The sequence below is a fragment of the Phoca vitulina genome, unplaced genomic scaffold (assembly GCF_004348235.1).
Source record: "Phoca vitulina isolate PV1807 unplaced genomic scaffold, GSC_HSeal_1.0 scaffold69, whole genome shotgun sequence".
In the NCBI taxonomy this organism is placed as follows: domain Eukaryota; kingdom Metazoa; phylum Chordata; class Mammalia; order Carnivora; family Phocidae; genus Phoca; species Phoca vitulina.
In genome coordinates this window covers 4,592,025-4,609,106 of record NW_022589772.1, presented here as the reverse complement: position 1 = coordinate 4,609,106, position 17,082 = coordinate 4,592,025, and positions in this window count along the sequence as shown.

Genomic DNA, 17,082 nt, shown 5'->3' with positions numbered 1-17,082 from the left:
AATTTTGAGGCTGGGCATGCAACATCAAAGACTGCTTTATCAAGAAGGTGAGTCTTGAACTTGGCATGGAATGGCACTTAGAACTTAGAGAAGAGGATGGAGCAGCACTTCCCAGGCTGGGGGAATGGTGTGCACTAAGTCAGTGTTTCCCAACCCATATCATGTCATGGCATGCAGAGAAAAGAGTAGTATTTGTAAAGCACATTTGGGTAAACAGAGGAGGCAGCTTCAGCCTAAAGACAAGTGACCTAGGAGATTCAACTGCATTGTCCCTGGCTCAGCTGAGGACAGAGGGGAGGATTCATAGCCTCGGATACTTGTAATATGCTTGGGAAGGTCTGCAGTAAGGTATTGGGTCCAAAGACTACTGACAAGACCCCAGGGCTGCAATAGAAGAAATATCTAGAAGAACCATGGCAGATACCATTAGAGAGAAAAGTTAAGAGCCAAATGATAAAAGCTCTTTGAATTTTATTCCATGGACCTACAAAACAGGTAGGCAAAATCCATACAGTGTTGTTTGAGAAAGGTCCTAGTGACATCAATATGGAGGATAGATTGGAGGGGAGGCAAGTAGTTAGGAGGTTATTGTCTGTGTAGGAGATGAGGGCATCTTGGACTGTAGAGGTGGTAACAGAGACTGAGAAAAGTGGGCAGAGCTGCGTTATATTTTGGGCTTATCAATGACCATGTGTGGTGACAGATTGCATGTAGAAAGTAGGAGAAGTAGAGGAGGCAAGGATAATTTACAGGTTTCAAACTCGAACAAATAGGTATGAATGATGAGGCCATTCTTGAAGATGGAGAGGCCAGGAGAAGTAGAGAGAATTTCTTGGAGAGGAGGGACAAATGAGAGGATGAGTTTCAAGTTGGCATTTAGAAGCAAGGAAACCAGTTAGGAGGCTATTGCAAACAGCCAAGTGAGACAGAATGAGATCCTGGACAAAGACAGTAGCAGTGGGAATGGAAAAAAAATGTTGGGTTGAGAGACATTATAAAGGAAGAATCGATGGGATTTTGTCATGGACTGAATCTAAAGCTGAAAGGTAAAAGAAGGCCTGAAGACCTACATCACTTCTGTTCTCGATCTTCTTGGTGATGCTCATGGCTTAAAATACTATCTATATGCTGATGACTCCCAGATGTGGATCTCCAGCCTAGACACCCCCCCCCCATGCTTTTATATCCAACTGCCTGCTTGACATAGCATCCTAAATGCAATGCATCTACAACTGAATTCTTAAATGTCCCCCACCCCTGCCCCTCCCAGCCCCGCACCAAAGCCTACTCCACTTGTCAAACCTGCTCCTCACAGCCTTCCCCATTGACAACTCCATTCTTCCAGTTGCTCAGGCCGAAGATCCTGAAATCATTCTTGATTCTTTTCTTTCTCTCACATCCTACATTTTATTCTATCTGCAAATCTTGTTGGTTCCACCTTCAAAATATACCTAGAATCCAACTACTTTTCATCACATAGTGAAAATCACAATGATCCATGTCCTGGTATAATTGCACAAGCCCCCCAACTCTTCTCATTGCTTTTGTCCCTGCCATCCTCACCCAAGTCTGTTATCCCCTTACTGATTTGAAAGCCAGACTAATCTTATTAACATGGAAGTCAGATCATGTCACTCCTCTGCTCGAAATTCCTCCAGTGACTTGCCATCTCACACACAGTAATCGTAAAACTCCTTACAATGGCTCACGATGCTGTATACCACTCAAATATCAATATAATGCACTCACTGACCTCCTTCAGGTGTTGGATCGAAGGCCCACTACGCACTGAGATCTCCTCTGACTGCCATGTCTAGAGTTGTAAGTTTCTCCTCCCCATTCCCTCTCTGCCCTCCCTGTTTTATTTTTCCCTATACTTTGAAAGCTACTTGACATTATATATTTATCTATTTAAAAAAAATCATCTCCTTCTGCTAGAATAGGGGGGCTGGCAAGCTTTTTCCTTTCTTTTTCTTTTCTTTTTTAAAAAGATTTTTTTTATTTATTTGAGAGAGAATGAGCAGGGGGCGGGGAGAGGGAGGGGGAGAGGTAGAGGGAGAAGCAGACTCCCCGCTGAGCAGGGAGCCCGATGTGGGACTCGATCCCAGGACGCTGAGATCATGACCTGAGCCGAAGGCAGACGCTCAACCCACTGAGCCACCCAGGTGCCCCAAGCTTTTTCTTTTTTAAGAAGGGGCCAGATAATAAACATTTTAGGCTTTGTGGGCCAGAGAGTTTCTGACACAGCTACCTAACTCTGCTGTTGTTACACAGAAGCAGTCACAGAGGACACCTAAACGAATGAACGCGGCTGTGTTCTATTAAAACCGTATCTACCAAAACAGGTGACAGGCCAGCTTTTGCCTGTGAGCCACCCTAATGGAAGGCAAGCCCGAGGAGGGCAAGGCTTTTGCTTCACTGCCGTATCCCTAACATCCAGAACAGCACCTGGCATGTAGGAGGCACCGGATATCTTTTCGTCGAATGAATGAATCAACAGGAGCCTGGAGGAACGGGGGAAGGTGGAGGTGGAGACCAGGAGCACTAGCGCACAGCATTGCTGGTGCAGCATCTTGAGCAGGAGCTGCTTCTAGCTAGGTTTGCGGCATATCAATTCTTCCCCCTGCCCTCACTGTGCCTACGCTACGACTTAAAGCTCGTCCTCTGAAGTAGAAGTTGCTTTCGTTGCCTGTGCAACAATCCTGATGTGTGAAATTTCATCTGACTTCCTTTAGTGTTATCATTTGTCTATGCGATCCTCTTGACTCAGACTCTCTCTAATAACAATAATAACTCAAATACTCAGCACGAAAACCAGGACGCTGAAATCAGTATTTTTAATTAATTTAAAACCACTGCCAGTGATAACTTCTGTGGACAACTCGACACGTTTCAACACTTCATCATATTTTGAAGTACTCTCTGAAGTTGAACAACATTTACTGTTACGATATGAAACGTTATTTTCCTTCTATGCATTCGATGTGAATGGTTTGTTCTGATAAACTTCAGCTTTCAAGTCCTCCCACCAGGAGGAATCACATGGTAAGAGATATGGTAAATGAAGTATTCACTGGCTCTTATTGGCCTTTCTCTCATCCTTCCCTGGATCTCTTATAGGCACTAAAAATTTCCTGGAGTTATATGCCTTCCTGTGGAAAATGCATATTCCACTCATTCATTACTTCAGAGTCCTTCACACATTGCTAATATTTGCTGAGCATTCACTATGTCTGTGGCACTGGGCTGAGGGCTTTATATATATATTAACTCATTTTAAGTCTTAGAAAACACCTAAGAGGTAGGTACTATTATCATCATTTTACAAATGAGGAAACCGAGGTCCCAAAAGCTGAAGTAATTTGCTCAATGCCCCACAGCTAGCAAAAAGGGAAGCTAAGGTCTGAACCTAGGTCTGCCTGACTCCAGGGCCGAGATGTGTTCATTGTTTTCTCCCGCCCTAACAAATATTTACCATATACCATGCAGTATACGAGACAGTAGGTACAAAAGCGAATAGGGCCTGATCTCCCTCGCCTCCCAGAGCTAACACCGGTAGGGGCTGTGTGGGTGGGAGTGGAGGCTGTCAGATGCAGAAACTAAAGAACTTTCTGTTTACGGAGAGGTTGGTGAGAATGTGGACATAGGTCCATGAATGCATGAGATTCTGCAAAATAGAGACAGAGGGCTACAGACTAAAAGGGAAAAGGGCCCCCACATGTAGAGTTCGGGTCAACCAGTAGGACAGAAAAATGCTGCTCTCAGGGACTTAAGCTGACAAAGTTTCCCACCGTAGAAGTGGGACTGGCTGCTCACCAAAACAGCATTTATTGATAAGAGAAGAAACTTCTCTATATGTCATTAACAAACAATGTTTTAAAAAGTAACCAGTGGAAAACACCACTGTAGCCTTGTAAATGCTATGCCTGGGAAAGTCCCATCAAAACTAAAAAGGGATTCACGATATCATGACATGTTGACCATTATAGAAATAAAAATTAAAATAATTGGAAAGAGAAGTTGTTTCTCTCCTTCAACGCCCTGACCTGCTGACATATTTATTGGCTTTCTGATAGGGCAATGAATGGATGCATCGGGCTGCATCTTTTCAGATCATTTCACACTCTCTACTAACCTCCTTGCTCACCAGTAACAAGAGCCACCATATAACAAGTACTTGCTCTGAACCAAGCACTTTACATAAATTTTGTTATTTAATCCTCACAGTAGCCCTATGATCTCATAGGGTTTTGTTATTAAAACCCATTTTCAGATGAGGGAACTGAGGCTTAGAGAGGCTATGGGATTGACCCAAGCCCATAAAACTAAATGAGTGGTATCGGATTCCGGAGGCTGCTGTGACAAACTACCACAATCTTGGTGGCTTAAGACAGCAGAAATTTATTCTCTCATGGTTCAGGAAGCCATAAATCTGAAATCAAGGTGTTGGCAGAGCCATGCTCCCCTCCAAAGGCTTGAGGGGAGATTCTATTCTTTGCCCCTTTTTAGCTTCAGATGGCTACAGACTTTGGTTGGCTTTTGGCAGCATTACTCTGATCTTTCTCTCTGTCTTCTCATGGCCTTCTACCCTGTGTCTCAGCCTTCTCTCATAAGGACACTCAGTCATTGGACTTAGAGCCCACCCTAATGGACTTAGAGGACCATCTCATGTAGAGATCTTTACTTTAATTACATCTGCAAAGACCCTTATTCCAACTAGGGTCATATCTTCTGAGGTTCCAGTTGGACACATATTTTGGTAGGACATTGTTCAGCTCACCACAAGCAAGTAGCCTAGCTGGGATTCTAACGTATATCTATCTGGCTCCGAAATCCTAGCTCTTTTCACTAAACTAGGCTACCTCCATCAAACAGCCTTTTGCCTTTATTTGGTTTCCTAATTAGATTTCCAACTGGGAGGAAGATGCACTGATTGATGTAAGTTTGCTTTGTAGTTAATTATCAAGATGAATTAATAAAATGACATTTTGGCTTCTAAAACATCGCCTTATGGGTTTAAATCGTGTGAAATTTGTCCCCCAGAGCCTAATCACTTCCTGGTTTAAACCGACAAAATTGAGTTTTGGAACCTGTGAAACTAAGGATTGGATCTTGGCTATAAGGACCAAGATCCCTTCAAGATATAGGCATCCCACAGCCTACAAGCCATATCTGTTTCTTTACTATATATATAAGTGACCACAGTATAATGAAATGCTACCAACTTCTGGGCACATGGAAGAATCTCTGATCGCTTAAGAGTTTAGAGAAAGAATTTTGATTCCACCTGAATGTTATATCCCAGAAAGACTCCTCATAGTGCCTACTGTGTTTGCTCCTGAGCCTCAGCTCCTGTCATCAAGTCACAGGGAAAGAGATGTATCTAAGAGTTCATTATCACATTAAGATGAGATTCTGTAGAAAAATGGGGATCCAGGAACATTAGGGACTTCCTGTGTTTCTACATTGGTCTCTTTGCAGGGCAACTGCCCCAGCTAACTAGTTGAGATTGGCCTGCTCACACCTTGATTAGGAAGACAGTATCCCTAGAGATGTGTTTCTCAAGTTATGGTAAGTCTGTGGACCACCCATAGCCATAGACCACTCATTACTATCCAAGGAGCTTGTTAAAAAGGCCAGTTTCCTGGCCATTATATCAGGCTTACTGAATTAGTATTTCTTTTGATTTAAGAGAGGGAGAGAGAGAGAGAGTGAGCGGCGGGGGGGGGGGGGGGGGGGGGGGGGGGGGGGGGGGGGGGGGGAGGAGGGCAGAGGGAGAGGGAGAGAGAGAATCTCAGGCAGGCTCCACGCCCAGCACGGAGCCTGACTCAGGGCTTGATCTCATGACCCTGAGATCATGACCAGAGCTGAAATCAAGAGTCCGATGCTTAACCAACGGAGCCACCCAGATGCCCCCTGGATTAGTATTTCTGAAGATGGGATTTAGGAATTTGCATTTTAAAACAGGTACCTGGAGTAATTCTAATACACATTCTGGTTTGAGAACCACTGCATTCTGATGAAATCAGGCCTCTGCAACATTGAAACACAGACTAAACTCCCCAACGTTCATTCGCAATTCCAGCCAATAACCAATTGCAATATCACATTCTTGTTGCATGATCTGCAGCTTTAGTTCATGTGACAATATCATTTTCTATAGCTTGATCTAAATCAAAGCAGTTATGGCAAAATTTCTTAATCTACCTCTCCTGAGACAATTTATGTAATAACTTTTGGGAAGATGCAATAACCTCTCCTTCATGTCTGAAACTGATCTCTCAGGTCCTTTTTAGTTCCAACATTCTCCTTTCTATGAATGTTCCTAGCGTTTCCACTCTTGTTTGTGACAAACACATTGCTTGTTACACTCTTAAGCAGGCCTATTTCCTTTCTTCCAGGCAAACAAGTTCTAAAGAAGACTGGTTGAAGGGGCGCCTGGGGGGCTCAGTCGGTTAAGCTTCCACCTCTTGGTTTTGGCTCAGGTCATGATCTCATGGGTCATGAGATGGAGCCCCGAGTCGGGCTCCGTGCTCAGCGCGGAGTCCGCTTGAGATTCTCTCTCTCCCTCTCCCTCTGCCCCTCCCCCCTGCATGCTCTCTGTCTCTGTCTCTCTCCCTAATAAATAAATAAATCTTTAAAAAAAGAAGAGTGGTTGCCAGTGATTTTCCTGGATGGTTTTTATTTCTTTCTTTAGAGAGGGAGAGGGAGGGGCTACGGGAGAGGGGGAGAGAGAGAAAATCTTAAGTAGGCTCCACGCCCAGTGTGGAGCCCCGTGCAGGGCTCCATCTCGAGATCATGACCTGACCCGAAATCAAGAGTTGGATGCTCCCTCAACTGAGCCATCCAGGTGCCCCTCCTGGAGGTTTTTTAAATAACATACACTTCCTCGCTGTGTTGTTGGGAAGAGTGAACGAGAAAAATCTATGTAAAATGCCAAGCATAGTGCCAGTTGAAAGGGAGCGGTTAATAAACGTTCATTCTGCTTCCAGTGCATTGTCACAATAATATCTCTTGAATTATTGAAGATACGGCACTGAGAACGGCAGCTGAATGAAAACTAGGGAATCAGCTGTATTGACAATATCAGGTTTATTTGGCTGGAGGGGAACGGGATAGAATCCAAGTCTCTGGGGGGACCAGCTCAGCTGCAGCAGAGTGAGATGGCCCGAGGAGGGCGTGGGTTCCTGCCGCGCACACACTGCCTTGGAGAAAAGGCTGCAGGAAGGTTTTGGCCTACGATGCAGCTTCTAATCCCTGGCATGCTTCCTAAGTTAGTATTTCTCAAGGTGTGTTCCATGTAGTATTAGTCCCTGGGAATGGACGTTTGATAGCATTACCTAAGAAAGAGTCCCCACGAACAAGAAAAGTTGTCAACCACTGTGTTCATCAAATGTAGTTTCCCAAGTGCCAGAATATTCAGAGTCCTTAATCTGTTAAGAGGCAAGGGGGATCTCCAAGAGAGGGATGGGGGACACGGGGTATTCTAAGTTTCCTGACCTCACTCACAGCCATGGTCGTGAGGGGATAGTGGTTCTGAGGAACACAAGCATGAGAACACCGCTCCAAGGTCACTGGTGCCCTCCTACTTGCTAACACGAATGGACACTTTTTAGCCCTTATGTGACAAAAGTCGCAAGAGAACAATTACATGATGAACCACAAAGTACTATCCCTCCACCCCCTAGTGTCCTGGTTTTCTGCTTTGCACGGCTCAGATTCTGTGTCCACCATTATATTCACTCTTTCGCACACACCCTGACCTCTCCTGCCTCTCTGCCCTCATCATATCTGCGAGACAGACCCCTAATCTTGGTTAAATCCAACTTTGTCTGTTCTAAACCTGCCCCAGCAGTTGAACCAGATTGGGTAAAAACTTAAAACCATGATGACTAGGCTTACTTTAGATTCATGACCACTAACTTCAGGTGGACCCTTAGAGCTACTGTCCAGTTTCGCTACATTTCCTTTGTCTAGTCATTCCTGAACTCTCCTGGATGGCCATTTGACACCCTCCTTCTCCTCAGCCTTCCAGCACCCCTTCCCCCATCCTTCTTCTGAGCTACTGACCTTGTTTCCTATTTCCCTGAGAAAATAGAAGCTTTCAGAAGAGAACAACCACAGACTCCTACAAACCTACTTGTATCTGTATCCATATACCCTGTGTTCCCTCTTGTCACTCTAAATGAACTGCCTGTGATTCCACTGAAGGCCGACCGCCTCCACTTGTGTACTAGAACCCGTCCTTCTTGGCCTAATCAAGGTCATTGCTCTAATCATTTTCCCCTCCTTCGGTTGACATCAGCAATTTTTCTTCCACCAAACCGACATCTCCAATGTTAAAAGGAAAAACTCTTCACTTTACTTCAGCTACAGCCCCATTCCTCTTTTTTCCCCCTCTCAGCAAATATTCTAGAAAGAGTTGTCTCTGCTCATCAGCTCCAGATTTTCTCCTCGCATTTTCTCTTGAACGCTCTCCCATAAGGATGTTCCCCCCATCACTCCACCAGAATGATTCATGTCCCTGTCAACAATAGCTCCTCAATGTTAAATCCAACGATCGCTTTTCCATCCTCATTGTATTTGACCCAATAGTGGCATTTGACACAGCTGATCACCTTTTTTGGGAAACCTTTTTTCACTTGGCTTCCAGAACGTTACACCTCCTTGGTTCTCCTCCTATTTCACTGGCAACACTATCTCAGTCTTCTCAGGATTTCCCTCATCTGTCTGACCCTTAGGATCTCTGGCAACTGAACTTGAAATTCTCCAAAACCAGAATTTCCTTATACCCGCTTTTCCCCCAGTCTTCTTTCTCTATTCTTCTAGATGTTCAGGGCAAGCTCGAAGTTTTCCTTACCTCCCCCTTTTCTCTCACACCCCATATCCAATCTATCGTCGATACTGTGCACAACGTCTTTCAAAATTATTTAGAATCTGACCACTTCTCACCATCTCCTCTGCTATCACCTTCATCCAACCCAGCATGCTTAAAACCCTCCCATGCTTTTTACATTCTTCACAACAAAAGCCAAAGTCCTTAGAATGATCTGTGAGATTCTATCTGAGGCATCTTCTTCCCTGTTACCTTTCTGACCTGAACTCCTACCACTCTCCCCCTTGATGACTCAGCTCCTGTCATATGGCCTCTTTGCTGTTTCTCAGACACACCAAGATAACTCCCAACAGCCTTGGCCATTGTCTCTAACTAGAATGTTCTTCCCCCATAGAGCCACAGGCTTACTCACTTGTTTCCCTCAGATCTCTGTGCAAATGACACCTTAACGGAGATATTTCCTTGGCCACCTTATTTAAAAATTGCCACTCTCTGCATGCCTCCATATCACTTCACACTGCTCTGTTTTTCTCCATAGTATTTATGAACTTACCATTTTCCGACATAATAATATTTGCTTGCTTGTTCCTTATTTGCCTTCACTGCTTGAATGTAAGCTTTGGGAATGCAAGAACTTATTTTGTCACTCTTATATCCTCAGAACCTAGCACAGTGCCTGGCACATAACCGGTGTTCCATAAATATCCGTCAAATAAACCAAGAATGATTATTTAGTGCAACACTAGTTCTTAGACTCCTGGCATCTTCCAGTGAGGACAGAGCACTCCCATGACCTAAAGCGACCCTTCCCTTCCAAGTGCAAGACTTCTCGATACCACATTCCTGGTGATGAATTTAGTGTTTACGTGAGGACTGCCAGGAAGCTCCATATAGCCTGGAGCAAAACGCTCCGTAGTTAGAGGAATTTAATTCCTAGAAAGATCTTTGCCAAGAGCCCTTTTTGGATACGTAATATTTTTGAATAGGTATTAAATATACATGATACAAAATGCCAAATGTTCAGTGAGCAAGGAGTGAAAAGTATACTCCACCACCTCCTACTGCTACCACCCTATTCTAAGCCGCCCTCATTCTGTAAACCAGGGTTATTGCACAAATCCTTTAGAAACATAGGTCACCCTGTTTTGTACCTTTCTTTTTTCTCACTCGATGCCTACATCACTCTTTGCAATGGCTGCATAGTTATCCATTGTGTGGCTGTTTTGTTTTGCGCTTCACTGGGTCTATGAGTTTCCTGAAATTGCACATGGATATTTGAGTGCATGAGTATAGGTACATCTTTCAGCAGCGAGGGCTCATGCCTCTTATCAGATTCAAAGGGCACCAAGACCTAAAATGGTTAGGAATCATTATCCTGAGTTTAAATCTACCTTCCTGAAATTTATAACTCCTTGGTCCTAATTCTGCTATACGGAGAAGTTCTGTCAGAGCCTGGTACATAGCTGGCATACAACAAATATTTGTCAAATGAATGAAGGGATGACACAAAATGAATCTACTCCATCTTTTCTATGTTCGCTTTTGGTTGGCTTGAAGAAAGACATGTTCTGGGCGCCTGGGTGGCTCAGTCGGTTAAGCGTCTGCCTTTGGCTCAGGTCATGATCCTGGAGTCCCAGGATTGAGTACCACATTGGGTTCCCTGCTCAGCAGGGAGTTTGTTTTTCCCTCTGCCACTCCCCCTGCTTGTGCTCTCCCTCTCTCTCTCTCTCTCTGTGTCAAATAAATAAAATCTTAAAAAAAAAGAAAGACATGTTTTCCTAAGTTATCTCTTTTCTAAAGCTTAATGGCTTAGTTCCTTGAACCCTTAATTTGACATGGTTTCCAAACCCATCTGCTTTGTCTTCCCCTGAACAAGCTGTAATGTGGATTTTTTTTCTCCTGAAATATCTTCAGGGGCAAGTAGATAATTTTTAAAAAGGTGAGGTAAATCAGGTGTGAGACAAAAGATGTTTCCAGGCCAATTTCGTCCCATGGGCTTGCAGTTGGCAAGTCTGAAAATTTGGAACTCGTACAGTTTGTCGGTATTCCTTTCACACCTTCTGCATTCTGTTGCTTGGTGAACTCCACACTGTTCAGGTCCCAGCTCCTCTGTGAAGCTTCTCTGAGTGCCCTTCCCTCTGACAAAGTCAGGTATTCCCCCACCTACTTGCGAACATTTCTTACAGCACTCTGTGCTTATTTATGGCTATCTCTCTCATTAGATCTTGAGCTTCTTACGGCAGGGAATGAAGTTTATTCATCAGTATTGTCTCAGCTCCTGGCCAAGTAGATGCTCGCAGTAAATGTCGGTTATCTTTCTTTTGGAAGGGTCGAAATCAGAGAGGGAGTAATTTTTTAGATTTCTTTCAAATTACTTGATTTTTAAAAGAGATGTTTGGACATTATTTAAACAAATTATAGCAAAAGGAAAAAAGTGAAGTAAAAGTAAAAGTCTATCCCTCACAGCTATGCTAGAAGTAACCAGGGTAAAAGGTTGTGGTGGGCATCCCGCCGGTACTGTTTTTATGCATAAAAATGCATAAATGTGTATACACAAAATATAGAAACACATGTTTCTTAGATCCTTGCTTTTTCACTTAACAATGCAACACAGCTGTATCCTTTACCAGTTCATATAATTATACAGACATACTTACATTATTTTTTATGGCTGCATTGTATTCCATTTGAAGGATGTACCATAATTTATTTAACAAATGCCCTATTATCGAACAGTTAACTTACCTACTATTGTTCACTATTTATTAACAACGCAAGTCAAAACACAGAGACACACTGAATAAAATGTGACTACAAAAGTATGTAGCTGAACTCAAGAGGCAAGAAGGAAAACTCCCAGATTCCAGAAACAAAAATAGAACTCAAAATCACAACAATGAGCATGAATTGAAGTTTCATAACTCATGGAAATAGTGGGACTAGATATATACTTTAGAAACTGAGGTTTCAAGTTCTTTGAAGGACTTGGAACTGAATTAGAATTGTGCTTCCTGCACAAAACAAGGAGCAGAAGAGATCTGCCTCATCTGTGAATTGAAACCAGATTTGCCAAATAGCCAGGGACCCAATAATAACAGATCTTATTTAGTACGTACCATGTTCCAGGTACTTTTCTACTATGTGTTTTGCATATAATAATTTACTAAATCCTCACAAAAACCCCATGAAGTGGGTACTATTATAACCCCATTTTACAACTAAGGAATAAAGCGTTTAAGTAACTTGCTTAAGGTCACACAGCCAGGACATGGCCGATACAAGATTCATATCCAGGGGCCATGCTCTTAACTATTATGCCATACTGCGTTTCCACAAACAAGATGTAGGCCATCTTCTCTAGAATGGGGTCGAAATAGACTCACCCATAAGAAGTTTAAAAATTTAAGCCTGAGCTACACACTGGGATGAGACTGGAATCCATAGTACCCACAGAGTTCAGAAAGCTGAGCTGAGAAACTCACATAAAAGGTGGTCCAAAACTGGGAGCGCCATAGAGCTCTGGTAGAAGCAAATGGAAAACTGCCGAGAGGGCCACCTCTATAACTCAGAGTCAAATTCTCACAGAATACAGCTCCTACAGAAGAGAAGCTCAAATGGAAAATTATAAAGCAACATGAAGAAACTCACAATAAGAGTTAGTCAGTATGTACAACCAATGGAAGAATTCAGTTCTAAGGAGCTACGGATACTACAGCAATCTAAACCAACTTTAAAATATTGTATGTTTAAAGATTTTAAGAGATCAAAAAGAAACAGAATACATAAATCAAGACTATATATATGTGTGTGTGTATATATATACATATATATGTATACACACCCACATCAAAGAAAAGTTCTAGAAATGAAGAATATAGAAAATATGGGATGAGCATTAGAAGACCTTAGTTCTAGTCCCATTGAAATGTAAAAAAGTCAACTGGCAGGTTAAACTACAAATAAGAGAAGGGAAAATTAGTGAAATAACAAATAGAGCTGAGATATTCATAGAACATAACGCAACACTATAAAAATGTTAAGTGTGAAAGAGAAATTAAAAGATACAGATGATAGACTAAGACACTCTCCATACATCTAATAGAAATTCCAGAAGGAAAAAAAGTAGGAAGAGATAGTTTGAAGAGACATGGCTGAGGATTTTCCAGAATTGATAAGACACGAGTCCTCAGGTTAAAACCCTGTACCCAGTCCTAAGCAGAATAAATGAAGACAAATTGATAACTCCTAGATGCGTCATGGTGGGACTTCAGGACATCAAGGATAAGGGAAGAATCTTAAAACTTACCAGAGACAAATAATGTTGCAAAGTATTTCTGGAACAAAGGGTCTGCACATTGAAAAGAAATGACTGTTTTTTAAATGAATGAGTGAATCAGTGAGTCCAGTAGAGTAAGTATTTCTCTCAATCTAGGCATGATATTTCTTCTAGTACAGCCTGAGATTGCATCTCCCAGCTATTTTTTTTTAATATTTATTTATTTATTTTAGGGAGGGAGGAGGGGCAGAGGGAGAATGAGAATCTTAAGCAGGCTCCACGCTAAGCTTGGAGTCCGATGCGGGGCTCGATCTCACAACCCTGAGATCATGACATGAGCCAAAACCAAGAGTCAGACACTTAACTGATTGCGCCACCCAGCCACACCACCCCTTAATTTATATATTTGCAACTGCATCACTGCGATTGATTCATATTGAGCATGAAACCAGTTAAAATCCCCAGGACTTTTTCAAATGAAAGTCTGTCCTTTTTAGTGTGCACTTGGGCAATTAATTTTTAAAACTCAGGGGGCGCCTGGGTGGCTCAGTTAAGCATCTGCCTTCAGCTCAGATCATGATCCCAGGATCCTGGGATCCAGCCCCACATCTGGCTCCCTGCTCAGCGGGAAGCCTGCTTCTCCCTCTGCCCCTCCCCCTGCTTGTGCTCTCTCTCTCTCTCTCTCTCACATGCTTTCTCTCTCTGTCAAATAAATAAATAAAATCTTAAAAAAAAAACTCAGATGTAGGACTATTCAGTTATTGATGAGATGTTTGGGAGCTGGAGCCATTTACAGAAGGCTTCATAAAGGAAGTAGGAGTTAGGCTAAGTAGGACTTATTCTAGATAGAGGGGACAAAGGTGAGCTTCTAGTTTCCTTGGATGAATGTAGCAAGGATGATGTGGTGCGTGAATAGGCCATAGGGTCAGAACTGTGTTTGGGGTGGATGTGTGAAAGGTGGGGGAATAAAGAGATAAGGTTCAAAGGCAGTGTGGGACCAGATAATGGAGGGCCTAAAAAGCCAGGCAGAGTGTTTGAACTTGATAGCATATGTGGGCAATTGGGAGCCACTTTAGGCTTTTCAAGAGGAAATTCTATATTACCTAGCCAGTCAAAGAAAGGTGAACTAACCCGGGAATGGGCAGGGAGACTGGCTGAAGTAATCCAGACCCCTAGTTCTCCTGCTTCTGGGTTACTGACAGGTGATCCAGACAAGTAGTCAAGATCAGCAAACACCTCAGGGACCCTAAGGCAACTTGACGTTGAACCACCCGACTAGTGGGAACCATGCGTAATAACGCTGCCGTGACCAGGCTAAAAGCAATGTTTAGAAAGTATAGCCTAACAGCAAACTCCAGAAGCTTTTGAGCTAAGAGGGAGGTATAAGAAAAGGCAATGGATGCAGGGGAACAATAGACAGACTAGGAGAGTGGAATATACACTGAAGTGAGCACTAGAAAATCTTAGTTTTGGTCCCAGCTCTACCTCTTAGGAAGCACGTGACCTGGCACAGATTCTACGTAAACATTGAAGCTACCTTCCTCATCTGTGAATGTACTAGAATATAAGCTCTAGAGGGTGGTCACCAGAAGTGCTTTGCTCACCATGGTATCCCTAGCCCCGGGTCCCAGGCCTAGCATAGAGTAGAGCCTCAGGAAATAGTGGTTGAATCGATGCATGAACGAATAGATGGAATGAACCAATGTCTACCCTGCCTGCCTCATCAAGCTATTGTGGGATTCAGATGAGATCAGGGATGAAAAATTATTACGTGAAATTAAAACAACAAGCCATCCCCCGGTAAAATACTACAGCTGCTACTGAGAAGTATATTCTTTGTTAAATTAGCTTGTATTGAATCGTAGTGCTTTCAAGGCAGAATGATAAGTGGGCTGATGATATCAAGTTTTCTCAGTATGGAAAGTAAGAAGAATAGTGAAAATGCAAGACTTTTTAAGTGATTTGCCCCGTTTAGGCAAGGAACTCATCGGGAACTGTGTTCTGTACCACATTCTGTCCTTGGCACTCAGCGGGCTTATGGTAGGGGTCATGAACGATATTCATTACAGTTACCATTCATTGACTACCTACAATGTGTTATGTCCTATCTGTCCCTAAAAACAAACAAACAAACAACAACAACAAAACAAAAACCTGAGGCACCTGGGTGTCTCAGTCATTAAGCGTCTGCCTTCGGCTCAGGTCATGATCCCAGGGTCCTGGGATCGAGCCCCACATCAGGCTCCTTGCTCAGCGGGGAGCCTGCTTCTTCCTCTGCCTGCGCTCCCCTCTACTCGTGCTCTGTCTCTCTGACAAATAAATAAATAAAATATTTTTTAAAAAACCTGCAAAGAAGGTAACTGTATTGCTATCTTAGAGACAAGAAAACTGAAGTTCGGAGAGGTTAAAGTCACCTGCTTACAGCCATGGCGAGGCGGTTGCCAAGCTAGAAACTGTATCTCGAGTCTATCCCTGAAGCCAGTGGGAAGGAACTGCAGATACACAGATTTCCTCACACCATAAGGATGCCCTTGCTAAAAGACAGTGCAGTCCAAAGTTGGAAGGGGTTACCTCCCGAGCTAATGAAGATTTTTTCACTGGAAGCAGGATCACTGCATAATTTGTGGGGCCCCATGCAAAATGAAAGAGCCCTACACCCACGAAGCTAGTTCCCAATGGAAGTTTTCAAGCAGACGTTAGCCGGCCTCTAGACAGGAACAGAACGTGAGCTGAACCCGAGGTTCTGTGAGCCCAGATTGGGTTCGAGTAGCTCCCCAAAGCCACCAGATGAGGGCGAGTTCTACAAGGTGACTCAGAGCAGTCCATGGTGCTCCGATCATGAAAACATGAAGCAGCACAAGCACTCAGGAGAAAACAAGAGGAATTCTTCTCGTGGCGGTGAGGCATGATAGAAAGAGTCAGAAGGTGTGGGTTCAAATTCTGGCTCTGCCACTTCCTGGCTAGTGTGTGCCTTTGAACAAGTCACTTGAAACTCTCTGAGACGGGGGCACGTAGCTGGTTCCGCCAGGAGAGCACGCGACTCTGGATCTTGGGGTTGTGAGTTCAAGCCCCACGTTAGGTATAGAGCTTACTTAGGAAGAAGAATAAAAAGAAAAATCTCTCTGAGACCCTTGTCTCACCATTATAGTGCCTGCCTTGCAGGGTTGTGGGGAGGTTTCAGTTAGAGGATTCAAGACAAGAGTCCCTGGCACTTAGGAAGCCCTCCATAAATACTAGCCATTACTTTCTTTCTGTTATTGAGGTGGGAAGTATGCATCTGGTCATTTGCTTCCTGTTGATCCCTTAATAGCCCAGTAGACAAGTTGGCCAGAGTCCCCCTCCCCCCAGGGACACAGAAACCCACTCCCACTGTGGTCTTCCTAATCAGCACGATCCTGATGGTGGGCTGTGGGCGAAGGTGGTGTAGAGCCCCTAGTAATTGATAATAACAACGAACCTTCAAGAAGAATGGGACTCACCAGGTTTTCCCCTAGCCCTGAAGACACTCCCTCACAGAAGAGGACGGTTTAAATCCAATCTGGAAATCCCGCCAGGAGAATGTTTTGCCAATGCTGACTTTTCACACTATCAGAAGTAAGAATAAAGTTTCTTCCTGCCCAGCAAAACTACACACGTTAGCCACTTGGGATAGCAAGAACCACCGCTCTGTCTGCAAGGCCCCTGTCCCACCTCTTCACAATGCTGAGAAACAGCCTGCATAGCAGAGTACAGATGCCCATAGTTTTTCGGGAACTTCATTGTTTCTTACACAGTAGAGAGAGAATGGTATGGGAACTGAGGGAACATTGCAGTAAATCCCTGAATAGCTTGGCTGCTGCTGCTGCTGCTGCTGCTGCTGCTGCTGCTTCTTCTTCCTCCTCCTCCTCCTCCTCCTCCTCCTCCTCCTCCTCTTCTTCTTCTTCTTCTTCTTCTTCTTCTTCTTCTTCTTCTTCTTCTTCTTCTTCTTCTT